General features: G+C 39.1%; 2 pseudogenes; both read left to right on the forward strand.

Moving 5' to 3' along the window:
* Window positions 1-5,513: 5,513 nt before the first annotated feature.
* On the forward strand, window positions 5,514-6,926 carry LOC137297339 (uncharacterized; annotated as a pseudogene).
* Window positions 6,927-11,243: 4,317 nt separating this feature from the next.
* The window catches only part of LOC137296600 (3-[(3aS,4S,7aS)-7a-methyl-1,5-dioxo-octahydro-1H-inden-4-yl]propanoyl:CoA ligase-like), a 35,031-nt pseudogene continuing 24,439 nt past the window's right edge, over window positions 11,244-21,835 (forward strand).

Consider the following 21,835-nt stretch of genomic DNA (forward strand, 5'->3'; position numbering starts at 1 on the left):
TAATATATAGCTAAAACAAAGAGAATTTGCTTCAAAAGAGGAAACCTATCCAGATTTTGCAAAAACAGTGGCTGCATACAGAGGTCAGGTTTGAATACGAGGAGTAAAGAATGCCATTTATTTGCACATGTCTTCATTTCATCTTTCTTTCAAAGAAGACACAACAAATATGTCTTTTGCTGAAATGAATGAAGTAATGTTTTTTTACTTAAAGCATCAAACTACAAATATTTTATCAGATTAACTTCTTGTATCTAAAAGGTGATATTCCAAATATGAAGATCAGTCCACTACTTCTTTGTTTCACAACATTCCCAACACACATGGCACATATTTTCGTGCTCATTTCTACAAAGGCCGCAAGAGGCACTTTGCAAAGGTTGAAGTTTAAAAGTTCCCTTTTGATATAGATAATACCATGTAAAAGTTCAAATCATAAGTCAAAGATTTTTACATCATTTATGTCTTGTCTGTAAGACTTAAGTCATTGGCCAGTCAAAATCTTTAACATATTCTTCCATCCATGATATATGTGAGCATTGTTATTGTTAAATAACTATTATCACATCTTGATCCATAACATCCCTTTGATAAGAATTTAGATTCATGTCATAGACATGTATATACTTGTGGTTGTACTTTTCCATGCCTCAGGTAAAATATTTAGAACACATCTATGATCTAATTCTGTCCTTTTATTGAATATTTACTTTTAAAAACATTCAAAAGACATCAAACCTCCTTCATCACACGTCTTTGGTAGTTAACAGTAATTTATTTTTGCCAAATGCCTGATACAATGATTTTGTTTTTTTTTAAATTGAAAATATACCATAATGGCAGTGCTTTTAAAACATCTTTCCAATATGGATTATGGATATCATCAATATTACGAACATTCGGCATCAAATGTCATGACATCATGTAAAGGAAAATTGCATGGATTACATATTGTTGATTTTCTTAAATAAAGTCTCAAAGTAGATGGCTTCTAGGCATTGATAAAGGTTTCCCTCAGATAACCAACTGTGGTATCTGTGTATAGGGTATGCATGTTCCTGCATTCTTGCTTGCTTACGATACCACCCCTGGTAGTGCATCACCAAAAGGTTTATAGTTATCATTAGACATCGTTTCATGATATATGTCTCTGAATGGCGTCTGACGTACAACACAAATAAAAGTACTATAGTTGCCTTCAGCAAATGGAACTGCAGTTATTCTTACTTTCAATACCGCCTTGGTGACAAGCACATCTCCCCCAGTCTGAATCAACAACATATGGAGGTGTTCTAACAATATCTCAACAACAACAAAAAAAGCATCACATTCCCTAAGATCAGCGGGACTTCTTCACTCCCAACTGCACCCATTCACATGTATGCATCAAACTCTAGCTGAGCATGATACTATCAACAGTCTCTATGGGTGTGAAATATTGCCTTACATTAGGGGTCGACAAGCAGGTGCACTTGAACATGCACAGCGATATTTTGCCCTTATAGTGCAGGGGCTTGACAAAAGATCAGCAACAGACTACTACTGCAAATTTGGAATTGTGGACACTTATTGGTTACATCGACAAATGTAAACTTATCTTTCTTGGACGTGTATGTAAAATCTCTTGTACTAAATTTGCCAAAACATGTATTGTGCAGCTACAAGCACATTTCAAAATCCCTTCAATCTGTGATGATCTACTTTCAGTACTCTACAAATGTAATATGCATGTACATGTTGAAATATACATCAAAGAGGGTGTATTCCCTCCAAAGTACGAATGGCGAAAAAATACATCAGTACTGCGAGGAATACAGATGTATTATACAAACCTCAGTTAATACAAACATGATTCCTTATCCACGAGTCCATGGCAAGTTAAACTATCACATTCTTTAGCAATAAACATACTTTCATCCCAGTTATAAATCTGCCCTCAAAATATGTATTTAAGCTCATCACGTGGCAAAATATGTAAAGAGTGTAACCTACGTATGATTCCGATTTTCATATACTCCTACACTGTGAACAACTTCACACTGACAGACACGGTATTTTATCGTTTATGATTGACATTCTTGATGTGGAGATCTATGTTGCCTTTGAATCACTGTTGCCTTTGAGTCCTTTTCTATCGAAGGAGGTGTCTTAAACGATAAAGAGATATGGGAAACATTTACTTTACAATTTTCTGTATACATTTGCCGAATACGACAACACCTCCTAAAAATGTTACCTTGATTGATCTCTGCTGCTGATCTATCATGGATGTCCATTCTTGGAATTTTCTTGAATAAATTTACTGAACATATGTAAATGTATGTTATGAAATCTCTCGACCTCTCGATCGAGTTTTTTAAGTCAGTCTTTCATTCAATGGATATAGTAGAACCCGAAATGTGCTCCTACGTGTTCCATTGCGGTCTAAAATCTGTTCTTTAAGGAGAGAGAAGAATCCCAATTATTCTACAATAACAGTCGATTATATCCAGTCGAACATTTCATTTCACCAACCCTTTTCCCCACGTGCCGAACTAATGGGCTTTGTCAGATCTGGAGGAAAACCGGGTATATGCTTCGCAGCTCAAGGATCGTAGTAATACTAGTATACAAATTACATAAAACAACAAACAAAAGTCGTGACTGGCACTTGTATGAGCTCACTATTATTGCGAGTTGCTTGCTCACTCGAGATCACGTGTTCACAGACAGGTACGTGCCGTCCTGAATGATCATGGTTATACCACGTGTACTGTTTTTGAGGTCTTCGGGCGGTGTTGTATCGGTGTCGGTTCCTGTAACTGGTGCCGTGCCTGTCGTATCTGTGTGAGATGCCACCTTCCTCGACTTCCTCTGTACGATGCTGTCCACTTTCGGTGTCAGTTCTTCAGATGTTCTCTACCCAGAATTCAATACATTGTTGTGGTAGCTTTCAGTACTGGGAAATACAATACATGTGTGCCTTACTTCGTTAAAACGTAATAAAATCATATGATATCAGGGTTGTGAGTGAGTTTAGTCTTGCGCCGCACTCAGCATTATTCCAGTTATATGGCGACGGTCTGTAAATAATCGAGTCTGAACCAGACAATCCAGTGATCAACAGCATGAGCATCGATCTGCGCAATTGGGAACCTATGACATGTGTCAACCAAGTTAGCGAGCCTTACCACCCGACTCCGTTAGTCGCCTCTTACGACAAGCATAGTGTTAGGAAACCATACTTTAATTAACCGTGATACAAGTCTGACTCAGTAATCCCCGCCAAGAACTCTACAGTCCATGTATTCACGTCACAATCTGAAGTCCATGACGACATCAATTGACACGTAATTAGTATTTTGTAAAAGTCAAACACGTACCTTATAACAACGGATAGCCGATGTTTTGGGTGAGAGTATCCACGCCAGCAAACCAGACGGAGGTCAGCAAACCAGCCATCTGTCTTCGGGTACCGAAGTGGTCGGAGATAAAATGCCTGGCAAGTACCGTTACGTGGCTTGAAAATGCAGACAAATTGTTCGCTGATCCGTATACAATATTTGTTAAATAAGGTCAAGGTCGCAACAGAGTTCCATGCACATAAGAGTAAAATAATCATGCCTTCATATTTATATCAACGTTCAGCATTCATTTATTCACGTATATTGCAAATGAGCTTTTAATGAAAACAGATCGCCGAAACTGACATATTCCTGATACCTTACCTTAGATTTAAGTACATTTCGTATAAACGAACCAAGCATCTCTCTGGCCGCTCGTTGCTTTGAGACACCTTTACTACTTTTCGTTCGCACTTTCGGTGTTTAAGGCCGCCCCTGTTGGTCTTGGACAGGTCCTCGGTGTAAACTAGGTACTTGGACCCTTCGTTCACGTTTTGCATTACATGAATTTGGGATGTTTCGCCTACCCACAAAAATCGATGCTCGTCCCTGCTCTGAGCGCAAAATTAAGGCCAATCAAATAGATTAGGGTGTCACTGAGCTGTTGCGGAGAATCGCTTCCCAAAAGTGATTTCGCCCACAAAATATCCTCTTCTTCCTCCGTTATGACTTTCGCCTGTCCCTTTGTGATTCCTATCCCCTGTCTTTCATTTTGGCGTCTAGTATGTTTCGCAGGCCTTCGTAACAGTTCAGTGAAGAAGTTTAATGGGATACCATTTCTTCGGATATAGTACTGTAAGGAAGCGAGAATTTCGTACAAAGAGTTCCCGCGGTATTCTGTTCCGTTCTGCTTCCGAATCTCGGTAATAAATATCATTAATGTTCGATTCAGATCGGGTTCATTTCTGGGCAAGGTCAAAAGGTCATGTTGTCTTGAGTTGGGAAATCTGTGTCTTTCTTCACTCCAAGAATTAAATAGACGCACTGCCCACAAACTATTATTTTCAGTTTTTGTCGAAAATGCAGATTTGCTTAGTGTCTGTAACTGACTACCCGACAAAGGAGTTCAGAAACGAAACGTGTCAGGGGCACTGTTTCCTTTATCAGATTCTTGGACACGGGGGATTGAATCTCTGGGCTGAGACTGCAGTTTGTTTTCAATTTCTTGAGTGGCTAGAAAAAGTTCAGTATCAGATGAATTTTGACCCTCTCCCAAAACAGAATTCTCATTTTCAAATTCCTTCAAAGTAATCTCATTGATGGTTGATTTATCCAGAAAGTCTCAAATTCATCATTAATGGCAAAATCACCAAGGGTAATGTTATACCGGTTTTGGGTAAAAAAAACAGTTCTCCGTCGGAATCCATTCCTTAGGCTGACTGTGGTAAGCGGTGGCGAGTAGGTAGTTTGTGTTGTGATTTTCCTGTTTATACGTAGCTGTAGATTAGTGCAGCACGAATATTTGTGACGGGTGCGTTTTTTAGAATCTTTTAGCACGTTTGAGATCAGAACATGTTTTGGTGTCTAGATGTCACTGTATATTAGTTCCACACGTGAATACAATGTTGACTTCGTTTTAAGTTGGAGAAAGTCCAAAATCCGTCGATTAGTTTCGCTCGTGAGCCTCACGAGCGAAACAAAATCGACGGATTTCGGACCATCTCCTACACTGAATCTTTATCTATAGGTTTCATTTCCCCTCTTAGTTGACGCACTTTTTAGTCATATGCCAGATACTTTGTGCCAGTCATAATGTGGTTGCAACACTGCCGATGTTACTTAAAATAGTAATTCACTCTGTCACTATTTCCTGAACACTGATCATAGGTCACACCAACCTGTTTGTAACACTATATGTTTGAATCCACTGCATACATATTAAACTCACTAATTACCAGAATTCACACTTCAGGGGCCCACGTTGTCCCACCTTGCACCAGCCGTGAATAAAGTAATTATTCTGTAATCGGTGGATCGCCCGTAAGGGTAATAAGATTTTCTCTCTGAAACTCCATACACGGTTGCAGTTGAAACTTGAACAAGTATCCGTATTATTTGAATGAAGCTATTACAGACGGCGTACCTGCTATGATCATGGACTCATACCTTTTTTTCAGATACAATGCAGTAATGGACGCACACATGGGTCAAACAATTCCCGACAGAATCTGCTTCTGGGGAAGGAATGAGCCAAATACGGCCGCCCTCGTTTTCTGGAGCAAGAATGGCAGATATGTCTTGTCAGGGGCAAGTAGGTTTGCTTTCAGATTGACCTAACTTGGTGTGCAACCCGGAGATGTGGTGTGCATTGATCTGGGCTGGGGCAATGAACGGTCAAATTCTACGTTCTGATGGTCAAGATATTATTGAATCCACGCGAAAGGCAAACTGCAAAACTCTTATGGATCCAGATCAGGAATATGGGGATTGGTATATTTGCAGTGGATTTTTCGAGGTCGTATCGGGTGGAGTGTACAGCTCTGAAATCAAATGGGTCAGTGTGCCAAATCTGAAGAATGTGGTATTTTGTAAAACAAAGAAACCAGAATGTGAGTTTCTCAGACTGGTCCAACATTTACACAAGACCCGTCAAAGGATGGGAAAGATCATTATTGAAATGATGGGTGCATATGACAAAAATGTTAAATCTATTTATGATGCTACTCCACTTGGTTGGGTTGTAGGATTCACACATTTCCTTGCATCTGGTTGGCAACAGATTTTGATAGATGATTCTGTTGGAGTCAATGCAGATGATCACCAAGTCGTATGGAACATCATCTGTGAGGAAGATATCAAATCACCATGGTTGTCATCTTTCCAGATTGTCGGTATCTGCAAACAGATATATATGGAAAGCAAGAAAACACAAATTGCGTTTAGTTGTGGCTGGTGGGTAACCACTGAAGAAAGAAAGTCTTGAATTCATTGGTCAACTTACTGATGCTGTCCTAAACGCGTATGGCTCGACAGAAGCCTGTGCTGATTTTAAGTGAGGAGAACATGTTTGACTTCAAGGACAATATAGCAGGTCTTGCAGCGTCAGGCGTGGATGTAAAGGTTGTTGATTCAAGAAGGGTTGAAGTGCCACCCAATGCTCGTGGAGAAGACCTCATACGATCAGAGACTGTAACTGAAGGATATCTCGGAGACCCACATTTATCAAGTCTTAACGATGGCTGGCTGAGAACAAGGGACATGGGTTATAAACACACCAGGAGATGTTTCCTGAAGGCTGAAGCTCTGACGCCATCATGCATGGTCCTTACATCCTTTATCCAACATGGCTTCAGGAGAAGGTTACTAAATGCCCTGGTACTAAGCAGAACTATATTGTTCCCGTTATCGACAAGGTTCTCCACCACGAGATATGTGCTTGCGTCCAACTGGAAGAGGAAGCCCACCTGACTCAAGATGACATCAAACTTTGTGAAAGGGGAAGCTGGTGCACACGTTTCATCAGCTATGAATGTTGTTCCAAAGTATGTTGAATTATGTGTGAGGTTTTATCTGACTGCAAAATATGCCTCATCCACTGATTAATATGGATTATCAGTACTAGGCAATGCATCAAGGTTTTGAACCACGAGGTTTCTCATCCGCTCTGCCCAATATGACAAACAAGGGGAACGTATATTTGAAGTGGATGTTTTTGTTGTTTTAAACCCTCAGCAGTTTACAATACAGTGGTACGTTAAATTAGCAGCTTGCAGCACCCCTGTGAGAAGACGATTTCGTGGAAAGTATAAAGACAACATTTTGCACATCACAAAAAATGTTACATCTGCTTATTATCCAAAACTGTTCCAAAGGAGATATCGATTGTGTGACACTGACTTCTAGTGAGGTTGATCCAATGATTTATCGACCTTGGACACTTGATATTCACCCATGCGACGCCTCTGAGTATCACATGTCCATGGTCGATAAATCATTGAATATTATATATTTTTGTAATATGTACGTGATTCATCCTGGACATCCTTGTACAAGTGCATCACGTTGGGGGAACTCAAGGTCACTCTCAACGATCTCATCTCCTACCCACAATGGCCGAATGCCACTATCTAAAGAGAATTCAGAACATGCTTTTCATCGGTGGAATCGCCATGATTTGTCCGGTGGTTAATACAGCGTTTGTTTTCAAACTTATCGGAGCCAACCCCAAACAAAACGAGTTGAATGGAAGCCTGACGTTAACGGTTGGGGAAACTGAAGAAAATACGATTCCGAGATAGGGTCGTCTATCATGAGCTGTGCCATCATCTCGATCAGTTGAGCACGATGGGAAACATTCAAGGGGAATTACCTTCCACGCTGCTGAGATCCATTCCGGTGAAAATGGAAAAGTACAAGTAGAAATGAATCGTGTTCAGCCTAGCAGTACAAGAAATCAGTACGAGTCAACATCAAGGAATTTAAAATTTCAGTTTTATATATGAACATATTTAGTAAAGGATACCTCAGCAACAGGTTGCACGTAAACCATGACTCACGTTTCTGGTCTAGGAACGGTTACGTGACTGTGAAAATGAGCCGAATAAGGCTCATAAGGGACGCAAGCTGATTCAACGAGGAATCTATGGCAAACTGTATGCCTTGCAACTAAAACGCCTTCACAAACGCCTTGAAGTGCCCTCCACCTGCGGCTGATCCTGCAACAGCGGTAGCCTGGGTGACTTCATCGATACTGGAGGAGCAGTCAGCAACATGCAGTATGACCTAGTCCGTAATGACGACGACGACGACGACATGATAATATCCACAACATTCGGTAGGAAGCTGTTGGACCTGGATGATGTCGAGACTTCGACTGAAACAAGCAGTACACGCTTGTCTTCACCGACAGCAACAAATTGCTTTTCATGCTCTTATATAGATTCATCACATTCGGCTATCTTCACGTCTTCATGTTCTGCGACCTTGGAACACTTGTCATTTGCGACGTAGAGTTTATTGCAGCACTGGACCATTAATGTTCATTCCGGTTTTCTTCATGACTGCCCTGTATTACTGAAGCTTAAATGTATAAATTGACTAAAAATTGAAGGTAATCGTTTCTTTGTTTGAGTAGTATATTTTTATACCTTTTGGGGTGGAAAATCTTTTTACAGAGGTAGAAAAATCCCAAATGTAGTAATTGTTAAATTCAATTTGTGTTAACTACAATTGATGTATGCAGGTTATCACAAATTGCCATCTGCGAAGGGTAAAATGCAATGTCATCTCCCAGAAGCGTGCTTGGGCATTGATGACACTCCTGACTATTAAAACAAAAAGTTGAAAAAAATAATAAAATAAAAATAAAACAAAAAAACAATCCCCAAAACGTAACTCTTAAAACAAGATCACGCAGCCCTTCGTAAGTTTTGCTTTTGTGTGCAGATGCAGGAGGGAGAAGAAAATTACTTGGAGTAGTAAAACCGTAAGTATGCAGAGTAACCATTGTTTATCAGCAATCTAGCAGCTAATCGCGGCGAGAAAATGTCTCGTTTTAGAACATACAGAAGCAAAATTAGTAAAATGGCACATTTGAGGAGAGAAGCCCAACTCTTAGATATGTGGAGACAGGTGGAGCTGTGCACATGACCACCCGCTGATTTAAATTAAAACAAAATGTCCAACACAAGGAGGGGTAATAGGGGCAGAACTACATCCGAACACCACGCTAACTCATCCGGAGGAAGAACTGGCGAGATTGTAAAGTCAGAGGCCTTATCTGATGCAGACGTGTCAACCAACACAGCGAGCACCCCGGCGGGTAGGGTCGCTATTACCACTGACGGGGGGGTGGGGGGGAGGGATTTGTAGTTTCGTGTCCATTCCATGGCCAGCGCCCAACTGCCGAACTTCGTTCGGACCTCCCGGAACATCCCTCGCGGTCATCCCGGGGGTCCGGAGAGCTAAGCGCAGCTCAGCCTTCCTTTTAAGTACATACATTGTACAGTAATATAATCTGTCTAGTCTATGCATGCACTAAATTCTTAATTCTACGTTCCCTACTTTCTTCCACTACGTTTCATTTATATTTATACAAAGTACATAATTCATATATCTATAAAATCACGACATTTATATATTCATATATATAAACATCTATAACACCTGTATATTAAAACATATAAGTCATCACTACGATACTATATTGAACTCTTACACTGTGGACAGATTATTAATGTAGCAATCACGTGTGCATTATTTTCATTGGGATGATCAACCATGAAAGTGAGTCTAATTTGTCATTACATGTATACTGAACCGCAAAAGAAACGCAAGTTTAATTTATTGCAAATATTCAGTTCAATACTTTTCTCACAGTAAAGCATATTAAACTATTATCAAACAACGGTCGCCACGATGACTTTAATGTTGTTTCCGTTTTTTCTTGGTGAAATTGCTCAAACGCGACCTTAAGTGATGCATTTTTGCTTTTTGCATGAAATGTCGTGCTGCTCACAAAATATGTGTGCTTTTCGTGCTTGATGGGCCCTTTATAAAAAGGTACGTCATTCAGAAACATCGCACATTACCAAATGCAACGGGAGATCGCTGAGAAGAGATGGCACGTCTGACTCAACAGCAAAGAGGGATCGCCATTGGGATGTTGCAGGCTGGATCCACAGCAACTGCGGTGGCCAGGCACTTCCAGTGTCACATTGCGACAATCACAAGGCTCTCGGCAAGGCATCAACAGACGGGAAATGTTCAGGACCGACCAAGATCTGGACGGCCGAGAGTAACAACGCCAGCTCAAGATCGCCACATCCGGGTTACTCACCTTCGTAACCGACAACAAAGAGCGACGCAGACGGCTTCAACCATCCAAGGACCACGTCACCACATCTCCGCAGACATCGTCCGTCGTCGACTGAGGGCAGCAGGGATCAGATGTCGACATCCTTACGTCGGGCCGATTTTAACGCAACGTTACCGGTCAGGCAACATCAACGATGGCGACGTCAACAATGGCAGCAAGTGTTTTCTGACGAATGCAGGTTCAACATGTCTCACGCCGACGGTCGAGTACGTGTATGGAGACGACGTAATGAACGTTACGCCAACTGCTGCGTTGTGGAGGCTGAACGCTGGGGAGGAGGAAGTCTGGTCTGGGGAGGCTTCAGCTACCACCACAGAACACCTCTGCATGTGTTTCGTCAACGTGTGACTGCTGTCGTTTAAAGAGATCAAGTTCTCCAACAACACGTTGTACCCCTTTTCCAAGCACAGCGTCCGCTTCAAATCTTCCATAAGACAATGCTCGTCCTTACACGGCACGGGTCTCCATGGACTTTCTGAGAGCAAACAACATTCCTGTGTTGCCCTGGCCCTCTCTATCCCCCGATATGGCACCGATCGAACACGCGTGGGACGAAATTGGAAGAAGAATGCACACAGCTGGTCCATCTCAAAACCTGAGAGATTTGGAAGCACGGTTGACAAGGGAATGGAATCAACTGCCACAAGCCTTCTTCCAGAGACTTGTTGACTATGAGACTTGTACTGCCTGTGTCGACAGCAATGGCGGTCACACATGTTACTGATTACGAGACTCTGTTTTGTCAACTTTACTGTTTATGGGTGCGGTGCTTACACTTGATTTTTTTTCTTAACAGAGATGAATTTTCCATCAGAAATCATGAACCATTTCATCAACAATCGTGTGTCTGCTTTTTCAATTGATTAAGTTTATGAGTACCCAAGATAGCAGTGTATGGTTATTTGAAAACCGACACGTTTCTTTTGCGGTTCAGTATTTATCGGTGGAAGGCTACGGCTCTGTGTTTATAAACACTACCACAAGCTAATCTATGTTTAGCATATACTCACTGCGGATCTAACATCCGGAAGCTATTGAGTAGTGCCTACACGGTCCTCACGTGAGTTGACAAGTAGCTTATTACGTCTTTGACAAATTTACATCTCCCATATATATGTATGCATTTATATGCTGTTTACCTGACTTGTTAGCGGACACGCTGTAAGCCAAATTTGTGTTTTTGCCCAAACGCTGTTGTTATAACTGCGCCTCAGGGGAATTAACCCTGGTTGCTTACTTAAATTTATCCTTAGTCACTTGGGCGGAACTAGATTGGCTCACGGCGATATAACACAATAAAGCAAATCTCATGCACAAGTCAAAATCAAATGAATGACAGATTATGTCAATACATGTTTATTATATTTGCATCAGGTTAGGCACACAATTACAGGTGACAATAAACGTAGTTGTTACGGGATACAGGCTTATTACATGTCGTTGAACAATACAAAACTTCCATGCAAAGTTTATATACAGGAAGTAGCTCCAACGAGCACGTCACGTGATAAAGGGTACACAGCCACGACGCGTACGGCCCTCGCCAGCAAAACATTTCTCAAACAAGCGGAAAACAGTGACATCTCAGGTTCCGACTCGCACCACGTGTCTAACAGATGTCCAGAGCGGTCCCCACAAGTTAGTACATAGTAAACTTGTTTAACAAACAATTACAAGTTAATTACACTCACGCTTGGTGAGAACTCTCCCATGTACACAAACTTCTCTCATGTTAGACACGGTCTTATTCAAGTCTATGAGAAAATGCTCTGCTCATATTCACAATAAGCCAACTGTTACCCCAGTGTGCGAAAACGCACTAATTAACAAGAAACCTGGACATAACGAAAACGTAGCTATTTCACATACTTATAAAACATCCTAATCAAAATATAATGCAGTGACTGACATGAACAAAGAAAGTATTTTTACCTGGAGCAGCGTGCGCCAAACTAATCAAACGACGTGTCTCTTCCCAGTGCCAAGTATCTTAATCGTCTGGGCTTAGGTAAGGGTGACAATCGAAATTCTTGAAGTGCACGAGATTTACAAATGGGCCCCTGACACATTGAAGCTCAGGGAGCTTAAGTGTACATTTGTACCCAGATGTGTTCGGGCGAAACGGCGCAGATCTTCCGGGAACGTTTTCTACCAGAACGACCGTGTTCAGGCAAATGTTCTAGCCGAAATTTTTATTACAACTCATCAGCTTTGGTTTAACAGTGAGTCGGTCAGACCAGCAATGTCAATTTTCTCTGTCAATAATGTTCGACCTCGACCCGGAGGTCATGTTTATGCTTTTAACAGCTTCTGGCTTCTATACTGGGTATGAGAGTGCAGCGTCGTATGTTTTCTATTTATGTGCATATTTTTGCTTTTTACTTTTTGTGTTTTCTTCCAAAAAGAGGGACAAGCCCAGTATTTTCACAACTTAATTTTTTTTAAAAAATTTTTCTCTACCACTCAGTGTAGAGGCTTAGCTGACACAAATAAAAGGAGAGAAGTCATGAATCTACACAGAAACAAATCATATTCAATCATTTCTTTAAAGGACATCCATGTGGCTAAAGAAGGGGATGACCTAAAAGTCGGACCGGGCCGGGCCAAATATATTATTGCCTAATAAACCCATTAATGAACACCGTGCCTACAAATGATTAATGCAACATACACCCTTGATATTAATAATCAATTTTAAGCCATAAACGCTTACCATATAAAGTTTACTACGAGTAAATCGGCTAAAACTCCTGGAGACGAGTTTCCGGCGCAGTGGCTGACTGATATTCCGTCTAAAAGTGGAATCGATAAACGAAACATGATTTAAAATGCCTAAATATTTGACTTCATTCGAATACAGGTTTCTGACAATATTTCCCTACGTCGATATCCAATTAATACCACTCCATAAATTTACTATTCATAGTAATTAAAGCATGCATGATACGATCTCTTCCCCACGTTCTAAACATCATCTCGACCACAATTGCTCGGTCCGGCTTGGCCTGAGTTCTCCAAACCAGCTTCAACCAAGAACATGCATCTTTAATTGAAATTAAATCCATAGATTGGTATCATATCTACCTAATTATCTCTTTGTAATGTTATCAAATGCAACATGTAAAGAAAACTGGCCCCTTAAATGAAGCCCTTTTCTCACTCCATTCTCAACATAGCCTCAATCAAAAGCGTTAAGTCTCTGTTCGGCCCGACTTGGCCCGGGCTCTAGAAAACAGCTTGAACCTAACACACGAATACTGTTTTGTGTTTACATTTACAGATGACTATTCTATCTACTTAAATACCTCTTTATTGAGTCTCAAAACTTCGTATCTGAAGCAAGCACGTTGCTTAAAGTCATCTCTATTTTCTAGACATTTTCAACAAAGACACAGTATCACAGGTTTTCGGTCCGACTTGGCCCGAGTTCTCAAAAGCAACTTAAACCTAACTCTTGTATGTAGAAATGTATTTAAATCCTTAGATTGATATCATATCTACCGAAATACTACTTTATGTTATCAAATGCAACATGTAAAGAAAACTGGCCCCCGAAAGTAAAGCTCCTTTCTCACTCCACTCTCAACATGACCTCAATCAAAAGTGTTAAGTCTCTGTTCGGCCGGACTTGGCCCGGGCTCTAGAAAAAAGCTTAAACCTAACACACGAATACTGTTTTGTGTTAACATTTTAAGGGACCGGTTATCTTTACATGTTGCATTAAAAGGTGATATTTAGGTACATGCAGATCTCATCTATGGATTTAATGACAATTCAAGATACATAGGTTAAGTTTAAGCTGCTTTTGACAGCTCGGGCCAAGACGGACCGAACGCTTGAATGTCATACTGTGCCTTTATTGAGAATGTATAGAAGATGTATTTAAGCACCGTGTTTGTTTCAAATACAACGCTTTGAAACTCTGGAATGCTGTGTTTAGGTAGATATTATACTAAACTATGGATTTAAATAGAATTTAAGATACATCTGTGAGGCGTAGGGTGCTTTTAAGAGCTCGGGCCAAGTCGGTCCGAACAGAGACTTAATAGTTTTGGTCAAGGCTATGCTGGAAATTGTGAAGCACAGGTGCTTCACTTTAAGGGACCAGTTATCTTTACATGTGGCATTTTGTAACACTTCAATGTGATGTTTAGGTAGATATAATACCAATCTATGGATTTAAATACACTTCAAGATACATTTGAGAGCTGAAAGATGCTTCTGACGGAAAGCCGCACGGAACGCTTGTGATACAGTGTCTCTGTTGAGACTATATAGTAAAGAGTGCTGAGGAAATGTGTTTTCACATGCTCTAATAAGTGTTATTTAGGTATTAATTCGGATTTTGTCTTTCATGTGTACTAGTAAATTTAAGCATTTGCATACTCGCAGGCTATCGGAGTTTTGCTGGCGTTATGCTTTTTAGAATCCATACGATTTTTGCGCATGCGAATGCATATATACTTGGTTTGATCCATTATAACATATTACAAAATGTCGTGATTTTATATAATGTCTTTTAACACACATTTATAATCATGTCATAGTTGCCCACTGGCTCTCCTCTTTATGCCCGTTCCTCTTTAACATGAACATCTTCTGCTGATTCAGCATGAGACAATAAAGGTCAATTAGGAAACCCCAACTGTTTTAATTAAAGAAAAAAGCTTTGAAAACACTGTCACTTCCTGCCCAGGACCCCGGGATGTCACACCTCACGCGCTAAGTAACCTTCTCACATAAGCATATGAAGGACAACACATAACAACATGACAGTGTCTCTCGGTATGTTATCAATGTTGGTTTTTCATCGTTAAGTATATATTTTCAACCAAACCATACTTGGAATTCTAGCTACCCAAATCCGCAGATTTCGTTTTAATATTCTGCAATCCATTTTTAGTAGTACCCGGTGGCCTGGCCCGGCCCGACTTTTCTTGGCCCAACTTTTAGGCCATCCCCTAAAGAAGATGTAAATAGAATTAAACATGAATGGGGTTTGCTTACTTAGTATAATCGCACCATTTAGATCTAACTCTAGATGGGTGGCTATACTTTTTAAATAGTGACATTGATCGTACCACACACAGAACATTAGAGGATGAAAATGGTAATTGTATCATTGCCGATATAACCGTTGAAGATAAAATATTCACTCTTACAAATCAGTGTGGACCTAAGAATGATGATCCAATTTTTTGTGTAAAACTTTTTGACTGAACTACTGGACAAAAGAAAGTTATCACCAACTTTAATTGGCTCGACAGTAAAAACAGTAGCGTATATGAGATTTCTAATAATTGATGTATTGACAGAAATCATTTTCTGATAATTTGAATAAAACTTCATTACCATGTCATTTTGCAATCTCCCGCAATACACGAAGAAAGAGTCAAGGAGTCCAAATTAAAAATGACACAAATCACAGTTTTCAAAATGGTCATAAAGAGTCATTTTATGGCACAGAAGTCAGGAAACACCTCATCAATAGCGAGTGTGATCCCCCCTGGGCATCAACACACGCCAACACGCCTCCTCATTGTCGTCGTCAGACGGCGGATAACGTCAACAGGAATCCTGTCCATAGGTTCAATAGAGTCTGTTCGAGTTCCCGTCGGTTCACTGGAGGTGGAACATATTGTTTTAACTGACGATCAAGGTGATCCCACAGATGTTCAATGGGGTTCATGTCTGGAGGACACGCTGGCCAAGGCAATACGTTGACGTTACCATTGTTGAGGTACTCTCGAACAATCCTTGTGAGGCCTTGCGTTGTCATGCTGCAAAAGTAATCCTCTTGGTTGCTGTTGAATAAAGGGCACCACAACAGGTCTCAACACTTCATCCATGTATCGCTGATCAGTCAAATTTCCACGGATGATAACCAGTGGTGTTGTCACCTGCCCACAAATGCCACCCCATACCATAACACCGCCACCTCCAAATGGTTGAACTTCTCTGACGCAGTTCGGTGCTAGTCGCTCGCCCTTTCGTCGAAAAACTCTAACCCTGCCATCGTTCCTGAAGAGACAGAACCGACTTTCATCTGTAAAGAGTACCCTTTCCCAGTCGCGTCGCTGCCACCGACGCACAGTTCCGGCCCATTGCAGTCTGCGTTTACGGTGTTGACGGGTCAAGGCCATTCCACGGAAGGGTCGGTAGGCTCGTATCTCGGCTACACGAAGTCGTCGAAGGACAGTTCGCCTGCTGATGGCATGCCCTAGTATCGTCGCCGTCACGAATCTGTTCCTGAGGTGAATTTGTCGGATGTAGCGGTCTTCGGCTGGTGTTGTCACTCTCGGTCTTCCCGATCTTGGTCGGTCTTGAGTCTGTCCTGTCTGCAGGTAGCGGTTTAGCAACTTGCTGATGGTGGCCTGGTTGCAGTTGAAGGTTCTTGCCAGGTGACGTTGAGAAGCCCCCATATTCACCATACCAAGCTCTGTCTCGTTGCGCCTGTGTAAGTTTGGCATATTGTTGATGGGTTTTTGCTAACTGTATGCTTGCTCTGTCCAACGTCGGTATTTATGCTAAAATCATGCACGTGCATTTCGACCAATGTCCCGAAGACACGTTTTTCACGTTTTGCAAAATGCATGATTTGGAAAGCTGCGTTCGGGAAGCTGTGCCGTTCTTGGGAAAATTTGCATTTGTGCGAAAGTTTTCTACGTGGGATCAAACCTGTTTCCATCTTTGTGTTTTTTATACAACTAATTTAAAACTAATAACTGTTTTTTGCCCGGTAGTTTTGTATTTGCAATTTTGTTAATGAATCCATAGCTATTGTTGGGGACTGGGATTTGGTTAGTGATCCTGCCATTGATTTAGATAATCATACAAATATCAACAATCCTCAAGCCAGAAATACACAATTGAATCCCTTGATCTCATAGACATCTGGAGAGAACTAAATCCTGATCTAAGAAAATATACCAGGTGGAGAAAAAACCCTAGACAACAAGCAAGGTTGGACTTTTTCTTAGTTTCACAAGACTTAGTTAATATGTCACTAGATTCAGATGTCATACCTGGCTATAAAACGGATCATTCATCATCACGGATCATTAGCTTTACTTTCTCGAACACTATTAACCAAGAAAGAGGGAGGGGCTATTGGAAATTTAATACATCTTTACTCTTACATCCTGAATATGCTGATTTAGTAAGATCAGTCTTGAGGGATACAGTTAAAGAATACTTAGATACTGAATTTACTGGTGAAAATATTGATGATTCTGATATTAAACTGAAGATTGATGCCATCTTATTCTTGGAAACTTTTCTGATGAAAGTCAGGACAATCAATTTCCTTGTCATCCTTTCTCAAAACAACAAATAAGACCAGTGAATTGGAACTTAAAATCAAAGATTGCGAAGACAACATTAGAAAAGATGTCCAAAATACCAATGAAGTCATCCCAGCTGAACTTACAAAATTAAAATTAGAACTGCACCAAATTAAAGAAGAAGAGATAAGAAGAAATGAAAGAAATCTTATGGTATGAGGAAGGTGAGAATGCAACAAAATACTTTTGTTATTTAGAAAATAGAAACTATGTTGGCAAATCAATAAATACGATTATGACAGATAAGAATAAGGATATTACTGACAGTAAAACAATGTTAAATGATCTGAAGGAATTCTATAAAATCCTTTATTCCTCCAACAGGATTTGTGGCAATGATGACCACCTGGACAATGTAATAACTCCAGTTTTGAGTAACCAAATTAGAGACAATCTAAACAAAGAAATAGGCATGAACGAAATAACACTGGCAGTAAAAAATATAAAGAATAAAAAAAAGCCCCGGAATTGATGGATTTCCTATAGATTTCTTCAAGTACTTCTGGAAAGAACTTAACGTTTGGATTCTTAGATTTATCAATGATGTTTCAAGAAGAAATAGGATGTCTCCTACCATGAAGAGAGGAGTTATTACTTGCATCCCTAAAGCCAATAAAAGTGGGACCTTATTAAAGAACTGGAGGCCAATTACTTTATTAAATGCTTTGTATAAAATAGTTGGTGCTTATATCTCAAACAATTTGAAAATCACATTAGCATCTTTGATACACAAAAACCAAACTGGGTTTATACCAGGCAGAACACTTATTGAAAATACAAGGTTATTATATGATCTAATGTTTGAAACAAAGAAGAGAGATATCCCTGGTCTGCTGATTTTAATTGACTTCGAAAAAGCTTTCGACACAGTTTCTAAAGATTGTATCAACTGTGTTTTACTAAAGTTTGGTTTCGAACCACAGATTATACGCTGGATTAATCTATTAACATATGATACATCGCCATGTTTTATTCAAATTGGACACCTCTCCAATTTCTTCCCCAATGAGCGCTGTTGCAGGCAAGGTGATCCAATATGTCCGTATTTGTTTCTTTTTGAAGCTGAAATCCTTAGATGTGTGACAAGACAAAATGATGATATAAAATGTATTGTAATTGATAGTCACCAATATAAGTTAGGACAAAATGCTGATGATGCTGAATTATTTTTGGATGGCTCGGATGAAAGTTTTTACACTGATATTGATACCATTAATACTTTGTATACTATGTCAGGGTTAAGGATAAACATAGATAAAACACAAGCAATCTGGATAGGGTCAAAAGCAGGTAGCAGATATATAATTTGTCATGATTTGAATATAGAATGGCAAAGAGAGGAATTTGAAGTTTTGGGTATTAGTTTTGGGACTTATGGCTAATTAACTCGAGAAAAGACTTGAAGGAATTAATAGATTACCGGCAACATGGAGAAAAAGACATTTGACACTAATTGGCAAAATCACTGTAGTTAAAACATATTCTATTTCGAAATTTATTTGGAATGACAAAAGTGACAAAATTAAACGGAGTACCTTAAAAAGGATTTAACAGATGGGGGATTACGCATGATAGACATTAAAAATGCCATTATCTACTCTCAAAGTGTACTTGAGAAAAACAAATTTGTTTAATCCATGCAATTTCCCATTAAATGATATATTAAAATATGGAGTAAATCTTCAGAACATTGTTGAAATTGATAATCCTTCTTGGAAAGATGTTTATTGGCATGGAACTTGTATTGTAGTAAAAACATCACTGAAGGAGACAACATTAAAAGAATTTTATCACAGCCCTTATGGTTAAATGATAATTTCAAAAACCCAAATTACCTTATTAGACCTTGGGCTAAAACTGGAATTTTAACAGTTAAGGACCTTTGTAATGATGATGGTTTTTATGTGTTTTGAAGATCTAAAGCTGAAATTAAATATTAGAGCTACAAATATGGATCTCAGATGTGTCAGACTGACAGACAGACAGACAGTTTGTTTGTATATGTGGCCCTAAGGCCAATAGTACATCTGAGAGAAATCTTTACAATGTATATATGCGCTACCTGTAATTTCGTATGTTGCTGTTACATGAAAAGATATATAAACACTCATTTTTAATTTACATTACTTTCTCTGAACCTAAGTATGTGGTACAACACAAGAGCTACCTTAAACAATAGGCCCGTATCTTCCGTGCAGAGCAGCATACAGAATGTTTGTCTCGAGGGTTGGTTATGAAAGAAATTAGGCAGATATTTTTTTCTCTAATTTCTGAGTATTGCAGGCATATAAGTACTGCATGGTACTCACCCTTTTGCGATAGATTACAGAATGGACACTGGGTATCTATTGTATTTACAGTTTTGGCAAATCGTACGGCTTGACATTAAAATTGTGGGCATTACATCTAAATTTAGTGAGCGCACGCTTAAGCTGTGGTGATTTAATCTTTGAAAAGTAAATTTCTGTATTAATACAGTATTTATATTCTGTATAAAAGTTTAAAGACGTAGATGAAGTTATTTCATTGTACCAGTCTTGTTGATAAATATCTTTGCATCTCTGCCTGAATACTTGGATGAAATATTCTGCATTGCTTACATTTTGAGCGAGCTATACATTTCCAAAGCCATGACTAAAAAGAATAGTTCTGATGAAGGAAACCCAATTAGTATCTCCTGTATCATCTAATGTTTTATGCATTTCATAACTACATCGTGAATATCGTGAAATTGGTTGTCTCATCAATCTTAGCCAATATGATATAACCCGACAGTGGGCGTTAATAAATAATGGCAAACGTCCACATTCAGCTAAAATAACCTTGTTCGCGGTTCTGTAATCAACACGTAACATGAATTTACAGAAATTTGAATGTACCTTTTCAATATTCTTATTTATCCTAGTGCCCCATATTTCAGAACCATACAGCAAAATTGGTTGAATTTTCCCATCAAACAGTTTAAAGCTTGCATGGATCGGTAGTTCTTTGTATTACATATGAATTTCTTTTTGACATGTAGGGCTCGTTCGGCTTGCATAGATAATGTTTCGCAGGCTCTGGAAAATATATTTCTACAAGAAAATTTGATACCTAAATGTTCATAATATGATACCACGTCCAATGTTTGGCCGTTGAGGAACCATCTGAGATCTGTTTGGTATATCATACCTGATCCATGGTAAAGGACCATAAGGCAATGTAGACATTTGCATCAAAATGATCTAGATGTTCTTATCTCATGATACTAAACCTCATATTTGCCAACAATGGGAAGACTTATTTCATGACATTGATATGGATTGGCATATGATTTTTAAAACTTGCAGAAATAATTTGAAAGATATAAAACTTTTTGATTTTCAATTCAAATATTTGCACAGAATTATTCATACAACAAATGAGCTTTTGACTATGAAACTTGTTGACAATACAATATGTAGCTTTTGTAGTACTGATAGTGAAACTTTATGTCATGTGTATTGCAAATGCAATGTAACCCAAATCGTCTGGAAAGAACTTGAAAAGTGGATAACGCAAAACATACAGAATTTTGAAATAACAAAGACTCTTGTTTGGTTTGGAGTCTTTGGAAATAAATCATTGCTAAATCACATAATATTTTCTGCAAAAAGACATATATACACTTGCACTTTAAACGAAACTTAAATGTAATATAACTTGCAATTGAATATATAATATTGTTTGTTTTGATTATAATCGTTTTTTGGGATACCAGCTGATAAACTTTGATCATGGATGTGTACACCTATGGCTTTACTCTATATGCTTGTACTCAATCTCTCTCTCTCTCTCTCTCTCTCACACACACACACACACACACACACACTAAATAAAAATATTAGGAATATTATGTTGCTTGATTTATGAAAAAAAAACCCACAACACTTAGATACATGTTCCATATTTTTAAAGATATTTTAAAAGTATTGTCGGATATAGAAAAAAAGTGGTGTGGTGTTTTTTACATCATGTAGTTGATATGTTGAAAGTGTGAAATAGTTGTTAAAATATATGATTGGCCTAACTACAGTTCCAGTGGTAGAGAGATAGGAATAGTGAGAAAAGGACTTTACTGAGGAGAGATCAGTGCACAAATACGCAATGCGGATTTTTTCCAAAGAGACTTTTAGACTTACATACTATAGCTGTATGCAAATTAGTGGGCGATGATATTGTATTATAAAGGGCACTTTTTATATTCCAATTATTAAATTACACTCAGCTTCCTTATTAGCGATACCTGTCGCAAAAATAATAAGTTTCATGCT

Source organism: Haliotis asinina, chromosome 9 (genome assembly GCF_037392515.1).
Source record: "Haliotis asinina isolate JCU_RB_2024 chromosome 9, JCU_Hal_asi_v2, whole genome shotgun sequence".
In the NCBI taxonomy this organism is placed as follows: domain Eukaryota; kingdom Metazoa; phylum Mollusca; class Gastropoda; order Lepetellida; family Haliotidae; genus Haliotis; species Haliotis asinina.